At 33.2% G+C, this 20,386-nt stretch overlaps 1 protein-coding gene across 8 annotated transcripts in view; it reads left to right on the top strand.

The window, feature by feature from the left end:
- trim3b (tripartite motif containing 3b) overlaps nucleotides 1-20,386 on the top strand; it is a 63,881-nt gene that overhangs the window by 3,618 nt on the left and 39,877 nt on the right. Inside the window, 1 exon segment of one of the 8 annotated variants that reach the window (NM_001430890.2) lies at nucleotides 6,187-6,368. The gene's annotated coding sequence lies outside the window, so the exon portion shown is untranslated. 8 annotated transcript variants of the gene reach the window in all.

Here is a 20,386-nt window from a genome sequence, read left to right as displayed (position 1 = left end):
CCGGGTGATCTGATTTCCCCCACAAGTCCAAAAACATGTGGTATAGGTGAATTGCGTAAGCTAAATAGTCCATAGTGTATGTGTGAGAAGAATGAGTGTGTATGGATGTTTCCCAGTGTTGGGTAGCAGCTGGGAGGGCATTTGCTGCGTAAAACATATGCTGGATAAGTTGTTGGTTCATTCCGCTGTGGCGCCCCAGAATAATAAAGGGACTTAGTTGAAAAGAAAATGAATGAATGAATTTTTTTACATGTTTTAATAAGCTCATATCAGAATAAATACTGTATATTGGTTAATATTTGCATAAAAAAACATTGTTTTAACCCTTTTTTTTTTTTTTCACAAAACACATTTAAAACATTAAAATAGATACTTTTATTGTATGTGATATGCTTTTGTAAAATTTATTTGATGCAGGGACCAAAATGAGACCAAAATTCAGATTTGATTTATATGCATCCAAATGCCTAAAAACTCCAAACAAAATAAAGATAAAAGTGTGTTTTGTGCATTATTTTCTATGAATAATGTCTCAATACAACTTAATACAACACATAATGTGTGCATCTATGTGTATCCATCTATTTATATCCAAAAGCAGTCTGTGGTGTTGTCTTCAGAGAGCCTATTTACAAAACCAAAGCATGGGAATCTGCAGCATCACATGTGATGGCATCAGCACCCTCAGGCTTTCTGAAGAGGTCTGCCTTCATTCTACTAATAGAGCACGCAAACGCACACACTCGTACGCACTGTGCTGAGTGCTGGCTTTGTGTTGCAGTCACATGCAATTTACAATATGGGTCCTGCAGGTCTGTGCTCTTCCTGTGTGCCTGCTGAGGAGGAGGGGGGACGGGGCAGCCTGCCATCTGGGCTCTGCTCTGCAAAGGATGCAGTCTCCATGGTAACTTAGCTCTCTCTCTCATCCAATCGAAACAAGGGATGAGATCAGGCCCTGCCCACTCGTCTTAGCATACATGCAGCGGTTGCTTTTATTATGTAAGCCACACCCATTTCTGTTTGTCTCCACCCATTCTTTGCCATAGGTTGGTACTTAAAGGTATAGTTCACTCAATAAAAATGAAAATTCATTTATTCTTCCTAATGTGGTTGTAACTTTTACGAGTTTCTTTCTTCTGTCGGACACAAAAGAAGCTGGTTAAAAATTGACTTGAGATCAATGGGTGCAGTAACCAGCATTTTTCAAAATATCTTCTTTTGTGTGAAACTTGAATATGATATGAACGAATGAGTCAATGAAGGCAGAATTTTTTTCGGAATTTTTTGTTTAACTTTAAGACACTGCAGGTTAAAAGGGTAAAAAAAAAATGCATCACCATCCTACTTCCGTTGATTGATTACATTAAGAATTGCTAATATATTTTTAATGGGAAGGTTAAATATGCAGACGAGGTATCCTTTTATTAAATATGCATTAATTTGCATGCATTTAAGCAAAAAAGGTTTGTTTCCTTCATTCATTCATTCATTCATTCATTTTCTTTTCCGGCTTAGTCCCTTTATTAATCAGGGGTTGCCACAGCGGAATGAACCGCTAACTTATCCAGCATATGTTTTACGCAGCGGATGCCCTTTAAGCTGCAACCCATCACTGGGAAACACCCATACACTCTTGCACACACTCACATACACTACGGTCAATTTAGATTATTCAATTCACCTGTACCGCAAATCTTTGGACTTGTGGGGGAAACCTCGCACTAACGCGGGAAGAACGTGCAAAATCCACACATAAATGCTAACTGACCCAGCCAAGGCTCGAACCAGCAACCTTCTTGCTGTGAGGCGATTGTGCTACCCACTGCACCACTTCAAAAAATAAATCCTTTTTTCTTCACAACTTTTTGTTGAATAAATGTTTGTATAATCAGGCAAATTATGCATCCTCTGTAGAAGCCTTCAGAATACATGCAGATATGAATAAAACTGTGAAGTTTGAACCTATTTAAGACCTGCTGAAGTGATTTATAGCTCAGTACAGAAGAAAAAAATGCATTTAAGACAGCATCCTTTAAAAGTACCAAACTATTTTTTTGTAACAAAATTTTGTCGACAGGGCGACACGGTGGCGCAGTTGGTAGCGAAGTCTCCTCACAGCAAAAAGGTCGCTGGTTCAAGCCCTGGCTTTGTCAGTTGGCATTTCTGTGTGCAGTATGCATGTTCTTCCTATGTTTGCATGAGCTTCCACGGGTGCTCCAGTTTCCGCCACAGTTCAAAGACGTGCTGTAGGTGAATTGGGTAAGCTTAATTGTCCATAGTATATGTGTGTATGTCCTGGTCCTCCAGGTTGGGGGTTGGGCGTTGGGCTAACAACCCACCTTATAAAAACTAGATGTTACGAAACACCAATATTGTGTGGCTAAATATCAACTTTGATATAAATGGTCCTGGTAGTAAGTAAATTTTGTCGATACAAATTGCTAAAGTGCTACAAAAGGAACACCTAAAAGAGCATTTTGGATGTTAACTTTACATTAGACTGAAAAACAAAAACCCTTCATATAAAAAGCCAAAAAGCAATGTTTTTGCCTGCAGTAGGGCTGCATGATATTGTAAAAAAAATAACCCTGACATTGCAATAATTTGTTTTTCTGCTCTGTACATCGTGACATTAATATCATTTTCTAAGATGATTTAAATAACTTTATTTAAAAAAAAAAAACTTCATAATTTTACATTGTGATAATTTTGTAGAGAGTGTGCTCAAAGATGTAAATGGACAGTGATTTCTGCATATTCCATCAGTATTGGATTGTAATGCAATCAAACCATGTAATCAGTTGCAAAATAACACTATATTGTCTTCATTGCAATAAAAAAAATACAATTAATCTTGTCAAAGGGCACCTGTTTTACCCCTCTCTGTAGAAACCTTCAGAATACATTCAGATATGAATAAAACTGTGAAGTTTGATATTTAAGACCTGTTGAAGTGAAGATTTATGGCTCAATGTGGGAGAAAAAAAATCTAATTTTAAAAGAACAGCCTTAAAAAATTGTTATTGTAACTAAATTGTTGGCACAAATTGCTAAAGTGCTACAAAAGAAACACCTAAAAGAGCATTTTGGATGTTAACTTTACATTAGACAAGTAAAAAACAAAAACACTTTTTTTTTTGCCTGTTTAGTAGGGCTGCACAGCATTGCAATAATGTTTTTCTGCGATTATATATTACAATATTATGTAATTTCATAGGATTTAAATAACTATTAGGGAAGACTTTATAATTTGTGATAATTTTGTGAGAGTGTATTTATTCTAAAGTATAATAAACACATCACAAGCATAAATGAATATAACAAAATAAACATACAAATGAAAAAGTGTATATGGTTTTCTGGATATTCAACCAGTATTGAGTTAGTGTAAAATGACGATATAATATATTCAAATGTAATCAAATGTAAAATTACACTGTATTGTCTTCATTGTAATAAAAAATACAAATATAAAATTGGGTTAATGTCACTCAAATGTGACAATGGAAACACTATACAAACTAACAGTTCTGTCCAAACAGCTTACAAAAGTTTTTCATAATAGATGTTTTATAATAGGTGTCCTTTTAAAGCTCAAAATTGTGTAATTTATTGTGCCCAAATTGTTTATATTAGCTTGAAAGTTTACCTTCACATGCCTTAAAAAATATATGTATTAGGGTTAAACTTTGCTATTTTTAATTATTTTTGCTAATAAATTATTTTCAGGTTTATTATTAAAAAAATGGATAAGGGGCTAATAATAAATGCTTTTAAAAAATGTAAAACTGCTTTTATTCTAGCCAAAATAAAACAAATAAAACTTTTCCAGAAAAAAAATATAGGAAATACAGTGAAAATTCCTTCCTCTGTTAAACATCATTTAGGAAATATTTGAAAAACAATAAAAAACTCACAGGAGGGCTAATAACTTTGACTTTAACTGCAAATGGAAATAAGTTCAAAGGGCAGCTCAAGATGTCAGTCGACAGAAGGGGTATTTTTAGCTCATCTTGCTAGACTGATGTGATTTAAGTGACCCCTGCTGCCTGATCTGGAATTTCTGCAGTTATTCTATTCCATTCTGCTCTGCTGGGTCTTATTATGCTGTTGCGAATATCTACATTGGTGGCTGTTCTCGCTTTTTTCGTAGTCGTTTGTCTTCATTAGCTCCCGTGCAGTTAGTCAGTCATTATCTCGTCCCCTTCATTTTTCTCCTATCATGTTCTTTCCTGCAATCTCTTCTTTTCCTCTAATTTCTCCTGATTGTGAATATAAATAAGCCTCCCCCTTACTGCGCACTGAGAAATCCAACAAAAGGGCTTTTCAGAGTGATGTTCGAGTGCCTGCAGAATACACACCGTATAACTCCATCACACAGGAGAGTCAATGATTTATTTTTGCACGTTTGAACTCTTGGATATTCTTTGGGAAAGTAACAAACATTTGAAATTGTGTTTTTGCATGCGTGTACAGTTTTTTTTATTGACGTGGTTCTGTACAAAGCTCAAATACTATGATTAATCAATATTTATTTTCCAGTAAAAATATCTAAACATCCATAAAACATATCCTTATATGTTTGTGCCAAAGTGTATTTCTGAGTGTTTTAATTCTCTAATGTACACTGTTTAACTGGACAAAAAGCACTGAATTGAATTCCATTGTTTCCAACTCTATCTTTAAAATATGGAAATTTATTTTACCACAGAATACTCTCTGTTCATATAGTCCAAGGGGTTATTTATACACCACCGGTCAAACTTTTGGGGTCAGTTTTTTTTTTTCTGTTCATAAAGGTGGCATTTATTTAAAAAAATATATATATGTAAAAAAAAATTTAAATAATTATTTAAATTTGGAATAACTGCTGATTTCCTATTGTATTTACTTTCAAATTAAATTATTGTTTTTATTACTATTACCAATAATAATAATAATAATAATAATTATTATTATTATTATTGTTATTATTATTATTATTATTATAATGGGGCGAAGCAGTAGAGCAGAAGGTAGTGCTGTCGCCTCACAGCAAGAAGGTCGTTGGTTTGAGCCTCGGCTCAGTTGGCGTTTCTGTGTGAAGTTTGCATGTTCTCCCTGCGTTTGCGTGGGTTTCCTCCGGGTGCTCCGGTTTCCATCACAGTCCAAAAACATGCGCTACAGGTGAATTGGGTAGGCTAAATTGTCCGTAGTGTGTGAATGTGTTTGTGGATGTTTCCCAGAAATGGGTTGCGGCTGGAAAGGCATCCGCTGCGTAAAAACTTGCTGGAAAAGTTGGTGGTTCATTCCGCTGTGGCGACCCCGGATTAATAAAGGGACTAAGCCGACAAGAAAATGAATGAATGAATGAATGAATAATAATAATTAGTTTTAGAGTGATTTCTAAAGGATCATGTTACTATGAAGACTGGAGTAATGAAGCTGAAAATTATCTTTAAAAACACTGGAATAAAGTATTAAATAAATTTTTTAACTTTTATTTTATTGTGCAATAACATTTCACAGTTCACTGTATTTTTGATGAGATAAATGCTGCTTCAATGAGCAGGATAAGCTTATTGTAGAACATTTAAAAACCCTACTGACCCCAAAGGTTTGATTAGTAGTATGTGTATAAATATGTATATATATAAACTTAAGATGGTAATAATATTGACCCTAAATTTATTTTAAATAAATTTATTTAAAATAAACAACTTTTTATTAGTTAAACTAGTAGAAATAAGACAGAAAAATATAATGCTGTGAAAATACTCTTTCTCTGTTAAACATCACAAAAAAAATAAAATTTAATTGTATCTTCAACTTTGTTACTCTGAAGTACAGGAATATTATGTCAAACATTTTAGTTACTTAAAGAATTAAAACACACTTTACTTGCAATCAATATGCTTTTCAAAATTATTAATATCCATTTCAAAATCATGTTTCGACACATTTGTAAATGAAAACAACAAATAACAGCAGTGTCTGTAATCCAGCTGCAACCCTTTCAGAGAAAGTGAGAGAGATTCCTCTGTATCTATAGGATGTATTTTCTCTCTCCCATTTTCCTTTAGCCTTGCGTCTTTATTGGCTGAGCTCATCCCCACCTCTCTTCCTCTCAGCCAATTGCCTTCCACTATCCTCCCTTCCCCTCCTCCTTCATCCTCACACACACACACAATATACAATGCTCACACCCTTCTGCTGCTTCTGCTTCTTTCCTGTCTGCTTCTCTTTCTCCTGCTTTCTGGACTTTATCCTCACCGTTTCTTCTTCTTCTCCTTTGCGATGAGGGTCTTTAAAGTGGGATAGGTCCGGATGCATCGCTGAGACCTGTCCGTGTTTTTCCTCTTTCCATTTTTTTCATCCCTGTATCTCACGTGAGTACAGCCTCTTTCTGTCTTCCCTCCATCCATCTCATACGTGTTGAGTTTTACCACGCAGGACTGTGGTGATGAATAATTGACCGCAGTGTCTGGCCTCTCCCTTTCCATTAGCTGGCCATCTCTGACACACGCGCACACACATGCACAAACAGACATGAGCACAAACACCCCGCCAGCCTTTCTGCGCTTACGTAAAATAATAACAGTGCGTGTGCATGTGTGTGTATGTGTTTGCTGTTTAGTATGACATGTGTGTTCGCCAGGGATTGTTGACTCCTAATGTCTTCTGCTTTACTTTGCTCTGAAAACATGTACATTCTAATATGTAGATTGGTTATGAGTGTGTCTTTTCACTCTAAATAATGCTGCTGGGTTTTGTTTATGTACCAACCAACATAAAATGTTGTTTATTCATTTGTATTTCCCCATATATTACCCAAATGTGGCTTAAAACGATCTTGATTTTTTATGGAGCGTTTGAAGATGTGAGATACATCTTAATGATCTAACATGAATAAAACCACTTAGTTTTTTTTTTTTTTTGCTTAAATGTACAGTGACCTAGTACAGTGGCATTATGTTAAAGGTATACAGCTTTTGTAATCATCCACACAGGCAGCCAAGCATAATTGAATCATGGCAATACAAGAGTGTAAGCAGTGGAAGGACATTGTGACGCTCATTATAGTGCTTTTTTTTAGTAGACATTAGTTCAAAACGACTGTTGATGTGTTAAATAGATTTGCTGATTATGTTAATTAGCTTTGATGTTTGCCAAGCGGGAAATTATATTGATCACAGGTTGATCTCTATTTATAGATCAATTTAATTAACATTCTTAGATATGATTCATTTGTCTATTTGTTCAGCTTTCAGTAGTATCAGTACACTATCATAGACGTTTATCTTAAATTACTTATAGATTACTTATAATTGAAGAGTTCAGATGCAAAAAAAAACTCTTGAGTGCCTTCTGAAATATTCTAAAATTAGCATTTTCTCTGCTTGCTATGTTTATGTTCAGTTATTTGACTTTAAAAACAATGGAAGGAGCTCATTAATCGGCATCAATGTGAAATTACTGAACCAACACGAAGGAGCCAGAGGGAAAAAAAACTCTCATTTTAAAAGAACATTTCAGATGGCATTAAGAGGCATTTACGACTGAGCTCTTCAATTACAACACTCAAAAAAATTGTTTTGCTTGTTTAAAATACTTAATTAAAATGAGCTGAAACAACAATTCTTGAGATTTCATTAGGACAACTTAATTTTTTATGTTCAATCCATATAAATTTGTTACAGGTGTTAAGTTAACTTAATCGATTTGTGTTGGGTCAACATGAAAGAATTGTGTGAAACCCTACATTTTTACAGTGCACTGTAAAACCTAATAAGTTAAGGTAACTCAAACCATTTGAGGAGACCGATTGCAAAAAAAAAAAAACATTTAAGTTCAAATGCTAATCCTAATGAGTACTGTGAACTTAATTCATTTGAGTAAACAAAGCAATCTGAGCACAGTAAAACCCAGTAAATAAAGAAAATTCAAACCATCTGAGTACTGTAAAACCCAATAAGTTAAGGCAACTCAAACCATTTAAGGAAACCGATTGCTACAAACCATTTGAGTTAAACTAATCTATATGAGTACTGTGAACTTACTACATTTAAGTAATGAGGTATTTAATTGACACATTATCTTCAACACTGAGTTCAAAACTCCTTTCAAATGAGTAGAATGAACTTTCTGTCAATTTTGAGTTAACTACTGTAAACTCATTTCATTTAATAAAGTTGACGGTTGGCTAAAATGTTTTTTTTTTAAGCTTTTTATTTTTAATTTGGCAATTTTGGAACTTAACTGCATTTCTAGTTAATCTTGTTAGTTGCCAGAAGAAGCTTATTTTGTTATCTAAAAATATTTAATTTTATCTTATAGATCCTATTTTTAATAGTTTTAGGTTTAGTTAAATAGGGCAGATTCTAACATCTTTTACAATTAGACTGATACAATTATACACAGCAGGACAAGTGATGAGACTGCAGTAGGAGTGATGCCATAGTCATATAATTTAGAGAATTTAATTAATTTAGGAATTTTGTTTCAGTAGGAAACCACAGTCTCCATTTGCTATTTTTCACTATTTCACCCCCTCGAGTACTTGCTGTCTAAAAGATATAGCTGAGATACAGAGACGTCATTATAGGTCATTTCTTACACATTAACAAACAGTCAGTGATGCAAATAATAAATATTTTATCTCTCATTTTGCTTAAAATTTCTCATACTTTAATATTTACTGTGGCGCAGTGGTTTGCACTGTCAGTTAGAAGGTCACTGTCGAGTCCCGGCTGGTACCGTTTGCATTTCTTTATGGAGTTTGCATGTACTCCCCATGTTCATGTAGGTTTTCTTCGGGTGCTCTGTTTTCCCCCACAGTCCAAAGACATGCGCTATAGGTAAACTATATCATAGTGTATGAGTGCATGTGTGAATGTGAGTGTATTGATATTTCCTTGTACTGGGATGCAGCTGGAAGGGCATCCACTGCATAAATCATATGCCGAAATAGTTGGCGGTTCATTCCGTTGTGATGACCCCTGATAAATAAGGGACTAAGCCAAAGGAAAATTAATGGATGAATGATATTTGCAAATTTTTTATAACAGGAATTTCCACACTGATTTAGCTGTTGATGTGTTTTAGGAGAAAAAAGATGATCCATATGTTCTAATCCTCTCACTATCAATTTTATGGGTGAGAAAGTGCTTTAAGAAGCAAGTAAATTCTACTTCGCATTCATTATGTTTGTGTGTTGAAGTTACAAAGAGGAACTTACAAGAATAGTGACGTAATGACTCCAGAAAATGACCACTGAAATTTGTACTCGAAGTCTCCTTCAAAGTGAAGTATGGCTTGGAAATCCAAATGTAAACGTAAGTGCGAGGTGATATATAAGGCAAGGCTTTTTCTCATGTCACAAAACCATATAAAAACCTTTCCCAGTATGATTTTGCTGTAGATTTGACAGCAGAAATTCCTCTTGATTGATACAAGGAGGTCAGATGGGGATTGTCATGTTCACAAATGGCGTTTGACGTCCTTCGGTTGGAGATTATGATGGATGGAGGGGCAGCGAGATGGAGCTCAGCTGACAGATGTCTCTTCTTTAGTTTAGTGACGTGAATTGCCATCTATGGCCATTGTTCATGTACTGTATGCCTGTGTGTATGTATTTATGTGCTATTTAGACTGTAGAATCACATTCAAGACCTTGCCAGTGACACATAGCCCATTTTTTAGGGCCGTCTGTTTGATCATTTGCACCAAGCAATTTTGTGACATCTAATAGACATACAAACAGTCCAAAAATAGACTAGTCGTCAAATAGACAGATTAGACAGACTTCACTCAGGTAGTCTTTCCTTCTTGAGGCTATTTCAGTACTATTGCCATTTGATTTTTAATGACAACCCAAATTTAGCCTTGTTTTAGGCAAGACATCTATGTTTTGAAGTCTATTAGATGTCTGTTAAACACATAACTGCTTGCTGGGTTACTCCATTCTCCTTCAGGGTGTTCTCGTGTGATTTTGTTAGTGTGTGTGAATGGGAGAACAGTCTCTTTGTGTTGTGTTTTGTCTGCTGGGTGTGATTCATTTGTGAAGTCATTAATTCGGTCAACAGAACCAGTTTAGCTCATTCCGGGTGGTTTTGTAGAGACCCATGTTGTCATACCAGTTCGGATACGAACAGGTTAGTGACATTTATCATCACAATACAAACGCTAACAAGTTTCTATTTTAAAGCCGATTCTTGTGCTTCAGAAAAATGTGCATCTTTGTTCCTATTCAAAAGGACGACTTTTGTGCTTAAAGCCCAACATAATCAGTGTCAGTTAATGCTGGCAGTTATTATTTTAGCTTACTTTGACGCATAGCTTTAGATGTCTGTTTGTATTTATAGCACATTTCAGCATAATATGAAGGATGAGTAACAAAGATTATGAATGTATGATCAAACTGACTTTAAACCGTAATCTATAGCACAGTTTTCTCCGAATTTCCACAGTTATGCCATAGAAAGATCATTATTGATTTTCCAAAGAACCTTTGAATAGTTCTTAAAAGAAACATTTTGAAGTGAGGTGTAAAGAACGTATTAATAATAAATAATAATAAACCTTTTGTGGAATGAAAATGTTTTTTAAATGTTAATAGTTTTAAACGAACAATCAATGTCTATTACAAGTCTTTGTTCCTACTTTATATTAAGTGGTTTTAACTACTATGTACTTGCATTTAAATTAATTAATGCACTTGTTACATAATTATTACTTGATTTAAAAAATGCTTAATGTAAGGTGTAATGGATGGGTCAACAGTACAATTATGAGTGCAATTACATGCAGGTACATAAAGTACCTGCATGTTATTACATTTGTAATTATTTTCTGTAATTACACTCGTAATTACAGAAAATTACAGAAAACACTGTTGACCCATCCATTACACCTTAACCCATCCTTAAACCTACCTATACCAACAATCCTGTCCCTAACCTTACCAATACTGTTGGTACAATATAAACACAAGTACATTGCATTTATTTTTAATGTAAGTACATAATGGTTTAAGCCACGTATTATATATATATATATATATATATATATATATATATATATATATATATATATATATATATATATATATATATATATATATATATATATATATGTATGTATGTATGTGTGTGTGTGTGTGTGTGTGCGTACATATGTATATATGTACTGTGAAAATGTCCTTGCTCTGTTAAATGTCATTTGGGAAATATTCAAAAAAGAAAAAAAATCTAAGGGGGGGTAATAATTCTGACTTCAACTGTATATTCTTAGGAGTGTATATATAAGTTTATTATGCAGACATTCGTATGTGCCTTACACTAGTGGTGTGATTGACAAAAGAGAGGGTGAAAAGAGATCACTGTCTGAACTTGCTATATTGATAAAACATGGCTGAAAAAAAACACTGATTACTTTTATCCAAATCAACCTACAACAGTCATAATTAAACAAAACAATTAAACAAAAAAATAAATAAAACAAAATCAAACAAGCTTAGCATTGTGACAAGCTCTAGTATTTGAATTAGAGGAAGGCTGTCTCATTTTTAGCACCAACTTAAGCAAATTTGTCTCGCATTTGTTTTGCAAAATGTAGCGGTGTCAGAACAATGACCTTGAAAATGGCAATTTTTCATTTTCTATCAATCTTAGTACATGATGTAACTACAGAATATTTAAGATTTAAATAGGAAGATTATTGAAACTCTTATGGTAATTTTTGAGGAAGATGCTAATGGTCTAATCTGATTTAATGATTTGTGCTAAGCTAAGCTAAGCTAAAAGTGCTCCAGCTAGACCCTGAGATTGGCTGGATGGATTAAAAAATGGTCAAGCTCAAATATTTATTTTTGGTGATTTGTAAAATGTCTCTATTTAAAAGAAATGAAGTGTTTTAACTGTAGTGCAAATCGCATCAAGTTTGCCTACAAATTTTTCACAAAAAAATAGTGTAAATATTGAATATTGGTCTCTTTTAAAACAGACAACTAAATAAATATTGGATAACTGGCAAAACCACTTAGTAAATTTCCCTGACTTTTATCAGTAAAATACATTTTTACATCGCCTGACATCCAAATTTTTGAAAAATTGATTTTGAAAGGGATCTTTTTCCTTTTGAAGACAAAATCAGCAAGCGAAAAGAGAGTCTCAGTGGCATGGATGTGTTTGCCGTGTGTGTGTTTGCCATGTGTGTGTGTGTGTGTGTGTGTGTGTGTGTGTGTGTGTGTGTGTGTGTGTGTGTGTGTGTTTGATGATGATCAAGCGTACTGTAATGTGATAAAAGAAGGATGACAACTTGCACATCCTCTTTAAAACAGTCGTTCTCAAGTCATCTTCTTCACAGGCTTTAGGAGTTTAATCTGAATCTGAATTATTCTCTGGAGGTATGAGTGTTGTGTTATTTCTGTAGGTTTTGAGGGTTTCTAAAGGGGAATTAGCCCTCTTAGTTTGTTTGGAGACACTATTGACTATTGTTGCATTATTATGTGAGCATTTCTGAGAGCAAAGGAGAAATGTAGACAAGAATGAGTTAATGAAGGTTCAGGATAGCCTGAAAAACATGCTTCTGCACACAAAAACATGCTTCTGCTTCATAGACCTTCATGATGACACTCTGATGGTGAACTATAGATGATGATTATTTCTGGTAATATAGAATTCTGTTAATTCAAGTCAGTTAACTCTACCTGCTTTATAATCACATGCTAAAAGTTTTAACTTAAAGTAACCAAGTCTCTTTCCCCATTTTTTCTTTCTATTTGTTGCCTAGGGCACATATTACCGATGAGCATGTATTGCCAGTCTCACACCACTAGTCAGTATTACAATTTTGTCTTTTTGAGTGAGTGTATACATTATAGAAATCCATTAGTTGACTTTACTTTAAGAAGTGAATAAGCCCATTGCTTTTAAAGCGATTGAATGATTTTACTTTAAAAAAATGAGTAACTTGGAACTATTTAGTTGACTTAATTTGGTAACAATTTTGTTTTTCACAATTCAATGTTATTAACTATTTAACTGTTATAAAGTACGATATTATTCTACATCGCTAATCCTTGCCAATAATTAAAGCCACTATTGCAACTAGATAATTACTCGTTTATTGAGCTAATAGCCTTAGTTAAAGTATGGTAATAACAGAAATTGTACATTAAAATGAAGTGCTAATCTTTATAATTATGCACATATTCCATTTACTGAATATTTTTAACAGGTTAACTCACTTTTTACAATACAAACTTTCATTTCTGGGACAAAAAAAAAATAGAATTGCTTAATGAAAATGATAATCTGAGTTGAAAAGCCAAAATTGTGAAATATAGAGCTCTATTTTAATGATCTAGGTGCACAGCAGGTCGCACACCAGAAGCGCAGCTCGGCGCCGCGACACAGCGCGCACATGACAGTATAAAGTATCACACACCAGACGCGCACATTCGCATGATATTTAACATGAAACTAATTAGATGGCGCTCTGTGGCGCGGCTGAAATATGAACTGCGTCATAGTTGGGCGCCACCGACAGCTGCCGAATTGCGGTGCTGGTGTGTGTACCCTGATAGAAACCTGTGTTTAGAATTCTAAAATGCATGGCGTTGCGTGGCGTTGCGCGTCGCATCGCGTCGCCGAGTGGTGCTTCTGATGTGCGACCTGCTTAAAGCACAGGGTGCAAAAGCATTAAGGGCATGTCCGAATCCACTTTTGCTATTTTAAGGATGGAAAAATACAGTTTGCTCAGTGGTGTATGGTCTAACAGGGTTGTGCTTATTCTCTTAATCGCTTAGGGGGGTGTTTTGAGCAAGACATGCATTAAACTAATCAGAGTCTCATCTCCCATTCCTATCAAGAGTCAGTTGTGTTGCGCCATGACGCATTCGCTATTTACATGACAGACTTTGTATAAGTGGAAAAACTGAATGCTTCACTAACGAGAAAACAGTTAACCAGACCATCTGCAGCGTGAGGATAAGGAACAAACTTCCTCCATTCGGCCTCTTTACTTTCCCTTTACTTTACTTTTACTCATTACTTTACTCCTTTACTTTTGTGGATAAGGAAACAGAGTAGTGCACACTTCACTGAAGACATCTGTTAGCCTACATATTTAATTTTGTTTCTTAAACGCAAAGATTTGTTTTCAAACTATTTCTAAATTCAGTTCTAATTGCCAGAAAATTAATAAATGAACAATAATAAAGTGTGCTCAAAAAATTCTATCTCTATTCTTATGCTTAAATCTAAGCTTTTTTTAATCAAAGCAAATATAAATATGCATATAATAAATAATAATAATAACATTACACAAATGCAATTTGTCATGAATAAATTGAAAAAAAAACTACCTCGAGGTAAAGAAGGCATGAAGGCAGTAGTTTCTATACTTCTACATGTGTGTATTGCTGTACATCCTGTGTGTATTAAGCAATGTGCAAGTGTTTGGATCTGCACAGGTGCATAACGCGCTCTGTGCTGGACCAGCTTTTAGGTGGCCAATGGCACAGTCTATTTTAGTTCCTCAAAACAACAATGTGCCTTAACATGCCTCCTTTAAAGACCAACACACAAATAGACTTGCTATTTAAACAAAGAGCTGCAAAACAAAAAAATTACTGTTGCGCTGGTCTGAAAATAGCAACAAATCATGCCAAACACATCTTGCGCCGGGTGATTGATAGGGCCCATAAGCTCAGAAAACTGCAAAAAAATAAAAAATAAATAAACAGCAAGAAGTAAACTTTGAATTGAATTATTAATAACTATAACCTGCGACAAACTCAGACTTTGTAGCTAGAAAATATAGTTTGTTACAATGTGGTTATTGTGTAAATACATGTATTTACTGTGTACTTAAGCATGATTAAATACATGCATGTAACTACATCTGTAATTAAATTTTGTAATTACATTTGTAAATACACTGTAAATACACTGTAAATACACTGTAAATACACTGTTGACCATCCCTTACACCTTAACCTACCCTTAAACCTACCCATGCCACCAAACCTGTCCATAACCCAACCTCTATCCTTACTCAAAAGCACCACAAGTGTTCTCAAATACATTATAAACACAGTAAGTACATTGTATTTATTTTTTTGATGTAAGTACATAGTAGTTAGGGACACTTAATATAAAGTGGGACAAAAAGTTGTAATTTTGTTTAATTCTGTGCCACAAAGCCATTGATATAACAGGTATGTTAAAAGTACCACAGCCACGCTCTTCAAGAAAACATTACACAAAAATAAAGACCACACTATAAAAACACAAAGAAAAATCAGATTCCCTTTGCATAACACAATATCCTAATTTAACATATCTTCTATAGCCTTCAGAGGTGTTTTAATATTCTGTGTTTGCTCTGGTTATTTGCGATGGATGCGTCATCATGGCCCTTCAAAACCGCATCCCTTTCTGAACTCTCCGGGGTCTGGTCCTCTATTCACTATTCAGAAAACACTCGTTCAGCCCTGAACCGCAGAATGAGGACACTCTCCTGCATTATTTATACACCTAAACTGTAAACACATCATAAAACTCTGAAGCACCAGAGGCAGAAGCACATGTGCAGTAGCTTTTGTTAAAACACTACACTTTACATACAGCAAGTACTTGATTAAACTAAAAAGTTTTGACCTGTTTGTTGGTATTGTTTGTTTGCTTCAGGCATTAAGTGTTCTTAAGCATCTCCTTTGAAAGCACACACATAAACAGTAGTTATTTGAAGGATCAGATTATTTCTGGACCATCTCATGCAACCAGCTATGCATGCATTCCCTACAGGAATATTTCTACAGTCCAGAGAGTGCGGGGGGGGAGAGAGAGAGAGAGAGAGAGAGAGAGAGAGAGAGATTGGGATATGATTGGATGACCTATTCATGATCTACTGTCAGGACCAGGCCAAGAGCCCATCTCACACTGGGAGAACGTCATCATATATACAGTCTTGTCTTAAGATACAGAATCATTCATTTAAAGAATACATGTAAGGCTGAATTGGAATTTCACTTTTTAAATTAATTGTCAGTATTTGCTATAAAACTATTATCTATAAAACTATCGCTATAATAAAACATTGTCGTTTAATCATTACTTTGTTTGCTGTTATAATATTACAATTTTAAAATTATAATAAAAATAAAAACGAAGATTATATAGAATAACATCGTAATATTGTAATAATATGTAATAATAATGACAACTGAAATTTTACTTTCTATAATAATTTTCTGCATTTTTTAATAATTTGCTATAAAACTATTACTATTATATGTTATATAACTAATATAAAACTATTTACTGTATGTAATATAACATCGTCATTTAATCATTATTTCAATTTCTCTTATAATATTACAATTTTAAAATTATAATAACAATTAAAATAATTTTATATAGAATAACATTGAATTATCATAATAATAATACATGTTATGACTGAACTAAATTTTCCCTTTCTGGATTAATTTTCTGTATTTTTTGATAAATTGTGCAACTATTGGTATGATACAATATTGTCAATTAATTATTATATTGATTGCTCTAATATTAGCATGTCAAAATTCTGACAAAATAAATATATATTATGTGGAAAACATTAAAATATTGTAATAGTACATGTGATGACTGAACTAAAATTTCATTTTTTTAGATTTACATTTTCAGTATTTTTCTTTATTTCTACAATATTTGGTATAATATAACATTGTCATTTAATTATTTCAATTGCTTTCATAATATTGCAATGTTAGAATTATTATAAAATTTAAGTAAATATATTGTTGGATATATATTGCTATATTGATGGAACTGAAATGTCCCATTTTATTTTCTGTATTTTTCTATAGTTTGCTATAGACTATAGGTGTATTACAACATTGTCATTTGATCATTATTTTGATTGCTGTTATAATATTACAATTTTAAAATTATAATAAAAATCAAAATAAATGTTATATTGAATAACATTGTAATATTGTATATCTTTCTGGATTAATTTACAGTATTTTTCTATAATTATCACAGGCTCATTTATTGGTGTGGAAAGTATGCATGTGCATTTATTTTAGTGAGCTAAAAATGACATTCTGGAATTGTATATAATACTAAACTAAAACTATGCTTTAAAATGTCCATGCCTAGACACTTTTTTAACCTTATTGTTATTAATATTGTTATAATCATTATTATTATGCTACTCAATAAGTAAGAATAGAATAGAATAGAATAGAATAGAATAGAATAGAATAGAATAGAATAGAATAGAATAGAATAGAATAGAATAGAATATATATCAGGTCAGTTGGTATAAATAAAGGTAAAATGTCATAAAGGTATACATGTAAATGCTCTTGAAAAATGATTACTTTAAGCGGTCCCACTTTATATTAAGTGTCTTTAACTACTATGTACTTACATAAAAAAAATAAATACAATGTACTAACTGTGTTTATAATGTATTTGAGAACACTTGTGGTGCTTTTGAGTTGGGATTGAGGTTGGGTCATGGACAGGTTTAGTGGCATGGGTAGGTTTAAGGGTGGGTTAAGGTGTAAGGGATGGTCGACAGTGTATTTACAAATGTAATTACAAAGTTAATTACAGATGTAATTACATACATGTATTTAATCAAGAATAAGTACACAGTAAATACATGTATTTACACAATAAATGCAGTGTAACAAACTATTAGTTCCTATGTAAGTACATATTAAGGCCACTTAATATAAAGTGGGACCCTTTAAGCTAGTACTTTTTTATTATTATAATATTGAATATTTTATTATTATAATGTTAATCAGAATAATCACTTATAGAATGGGATTGTTGTTATTATTAGTAGTAGTAGTATTAATTTTATTATTATGTTACTCACAATAAGTACAAATGGAATAGAATAAAATAGAATATATCATGTCAGTTGTCTGATTTATCATTGTTAAAAAAAGGAAAAATGTTCTTGAAAAATTATTACTTTAAAGTATTACTTTTTTATTGTAATAATAAATATTTTTTATTGTTATGTGAATCTGGATAATCTCTTAAAGAATGGGGTTAATTGCTCTATTCATCTTTTCTTTGTCCCTAAACCAAATTAAATGACTTTATAAAATGATTATTTCTATTTTTATTTCTCCAAACCTATTTTTAGGACTCTGCAACATCTGCAACAAAGTTCATGCACAGAAAAACTGGGTGAAAATGTGTTGACTCTGATTTATAATCTGTATTGTATAGCCTGAGCTATAAAACAGCAACCACTAAACAAGAAGAAAAATCCTCAAGGGCGATAAAGCTGTAAAACTCCTCAAGACAAAAATAAACGCAAAAATCAAAGTAATGACAAATATAAGATGGTGACGGGGTAGAAAGCGGGATCTTCTCTGTCTGTCCTGCGCCCTGCGGTGTCCTGCTAGCCTTCTGTTGAGTCATGTGTCCTGCGGCAGGAGTAAATCTCCCTCTCCTCTCCGCAATCGCTCTGACATACTGGATTACATAACTGAGCACAGCCCGAGGCCTCCATCTGAGCAAAGCAGACCAGACGCAGCATCTAATTACACTTTATGTAAAGATTAATTAATGCAGTCATCAGAAAGCCTTCCTTACCCTTCACTGTTTGTGTTATGTGCTTCATATGTTATCATAATATATAAAGATCTTTAATACTGTTCAATTGCAATGGAAGAAAATAAATAGTGTTTGTCTAAAATGTTAAAGCTAATTGAGTTAAGCTTACAAGTAATTTTAAATGGCATTAGATTAAACTTTAAAAAGTTCATACAATTGAAGTCAGACTCATTAGCCCTCCTGAGTTATTAACCCCCCTGTATATTCTGTTCCAAAATTTCCACAAGGAAGGAAGATTTTTTTCAACACATTTCTAAAGAATAGTTTTAATAACTCATTTCTAATAACTGATTTATTTTATCTTTGACAAGATGACAGTAAATAATATTTGACTAGATATTTTTCAAGACACTTCCATACAAGTGACATTTAAAGGCTTAACTAGTTTAGGTTAACTAGGCAAGTTAGGGTAATTAAGTACGTCATTGCATAACAATGGTTTGTTCTGTAGACTATCAAAAATTATATATATTGCTTAAGGGGTCTAATAAAATTGATCTTAAAATGGTTAAAAAAAATATTCTAGCTCAAATAAAACAAATAAGACTTTCTCAAAAAATAAATACTGTGAAATTTTTTTTTGCTCTGTTAAACATCATTTAGGAAATATTTGGAAAAAAAAAATCACAGGAGGGCTGATAATCTTGACTTCAACTGTATGTTTGAATGATTAAAGTGAAACAACAAATTTTATTAATTAAATTTACATTATGTTTATTTCTATAGTGTTTTTACAATGTAGATTGTGTCAAAGCAGATTAACATAGAAGTTGTAGTAAATTGAAACTGTTAGTCCAGTTTTCAGAGTTGAAGTTTAGTTTAGTTCAGTTCAGTTCAGTTCAGTTCAGTTTAGTTTAGGTTAGTTCAGTTTAGTTTAGTTCAGTGTAGTTTAAATTTCACGGCTGAAATTCCAAACACTGAAAAGCAAATGCATCGATGCACAGCTGCACAAGTCCTAAACCAAGCAAGCCAGTGGCGACTAGGCATAGGACGATAACCGGTTGTAGAGTTTACCACAATTTTGAAAAGTCAAACCCCTTTTAACCATTAAACCCCTTTAAACCGTTAAAATGTTCTGAAATACTATTTCTAGGGTAATTATATATTTTTTATTTAACTATTTTATTGAGTTTTTTATAGGGCAATAGTATCTCCAGCAGAAAATGACTCCCAGCTACTGGTCAGCCGTTGATTCAGGAAACATCTGAAAAACAAATCTCTTAGAAACCAACATCCAATCATGCCTTATACCTAGAAAATGGCTTACTTTATATCTAAAGAAAAGAAAGATATCCAAAGATCCCTAAAGTTTTAAGGAAAATTGTGTTTTTGAAACTAATGAAGTCAAGGATTTATTTTAGTTATTTAGCCTGACATGTTTACTGTCTCAAAATATTTAAAATGTTAAAATAAAATATATTTCAAATGGGAAAAAAGTTTTTGTTTTTGAGACGGGGAACAAACTTATTTTGATGAGGAACAAACTTTACCAGTTGACAAACTTCATGTGTAGAGCTGCAGTCTACACTCTCAGAAAAAAAGGTACAAAATTGTACCTTTTAGGGTACAAATGGCCCGTCACTGGGGTGGTACCCTTAAGGGTACAAATTTGTACCTCTATTTAAAGGTACAAAATTGTACCTTCTACATTTGTACCCTTTAAGGGACAATTTTGTACCCCCACCGAAGGTACAAAAATGTACCTTTTTATATTATATAGCATTTTCAGGGTACTGACCCAGGCATTTTGA

Source organism: Danio rerio, chromosome 10, assembly GCF_052040795.2.
Source record: "Danio rerio strain M-AB ecotype USA chromosome 10, GRCz13ab, whole genome shotgun sequence".
NCBI lineage: Eukaryota > Metazoa > Chordata > Actinopteri > Cypriniformes > Danionidae > Danio > Danio rerio.
The sequence above is the reverse complement of the archived record's forward strand: the minus strand, read 5'-3'. Positions and strand labels throughout refer to the sequence as shown.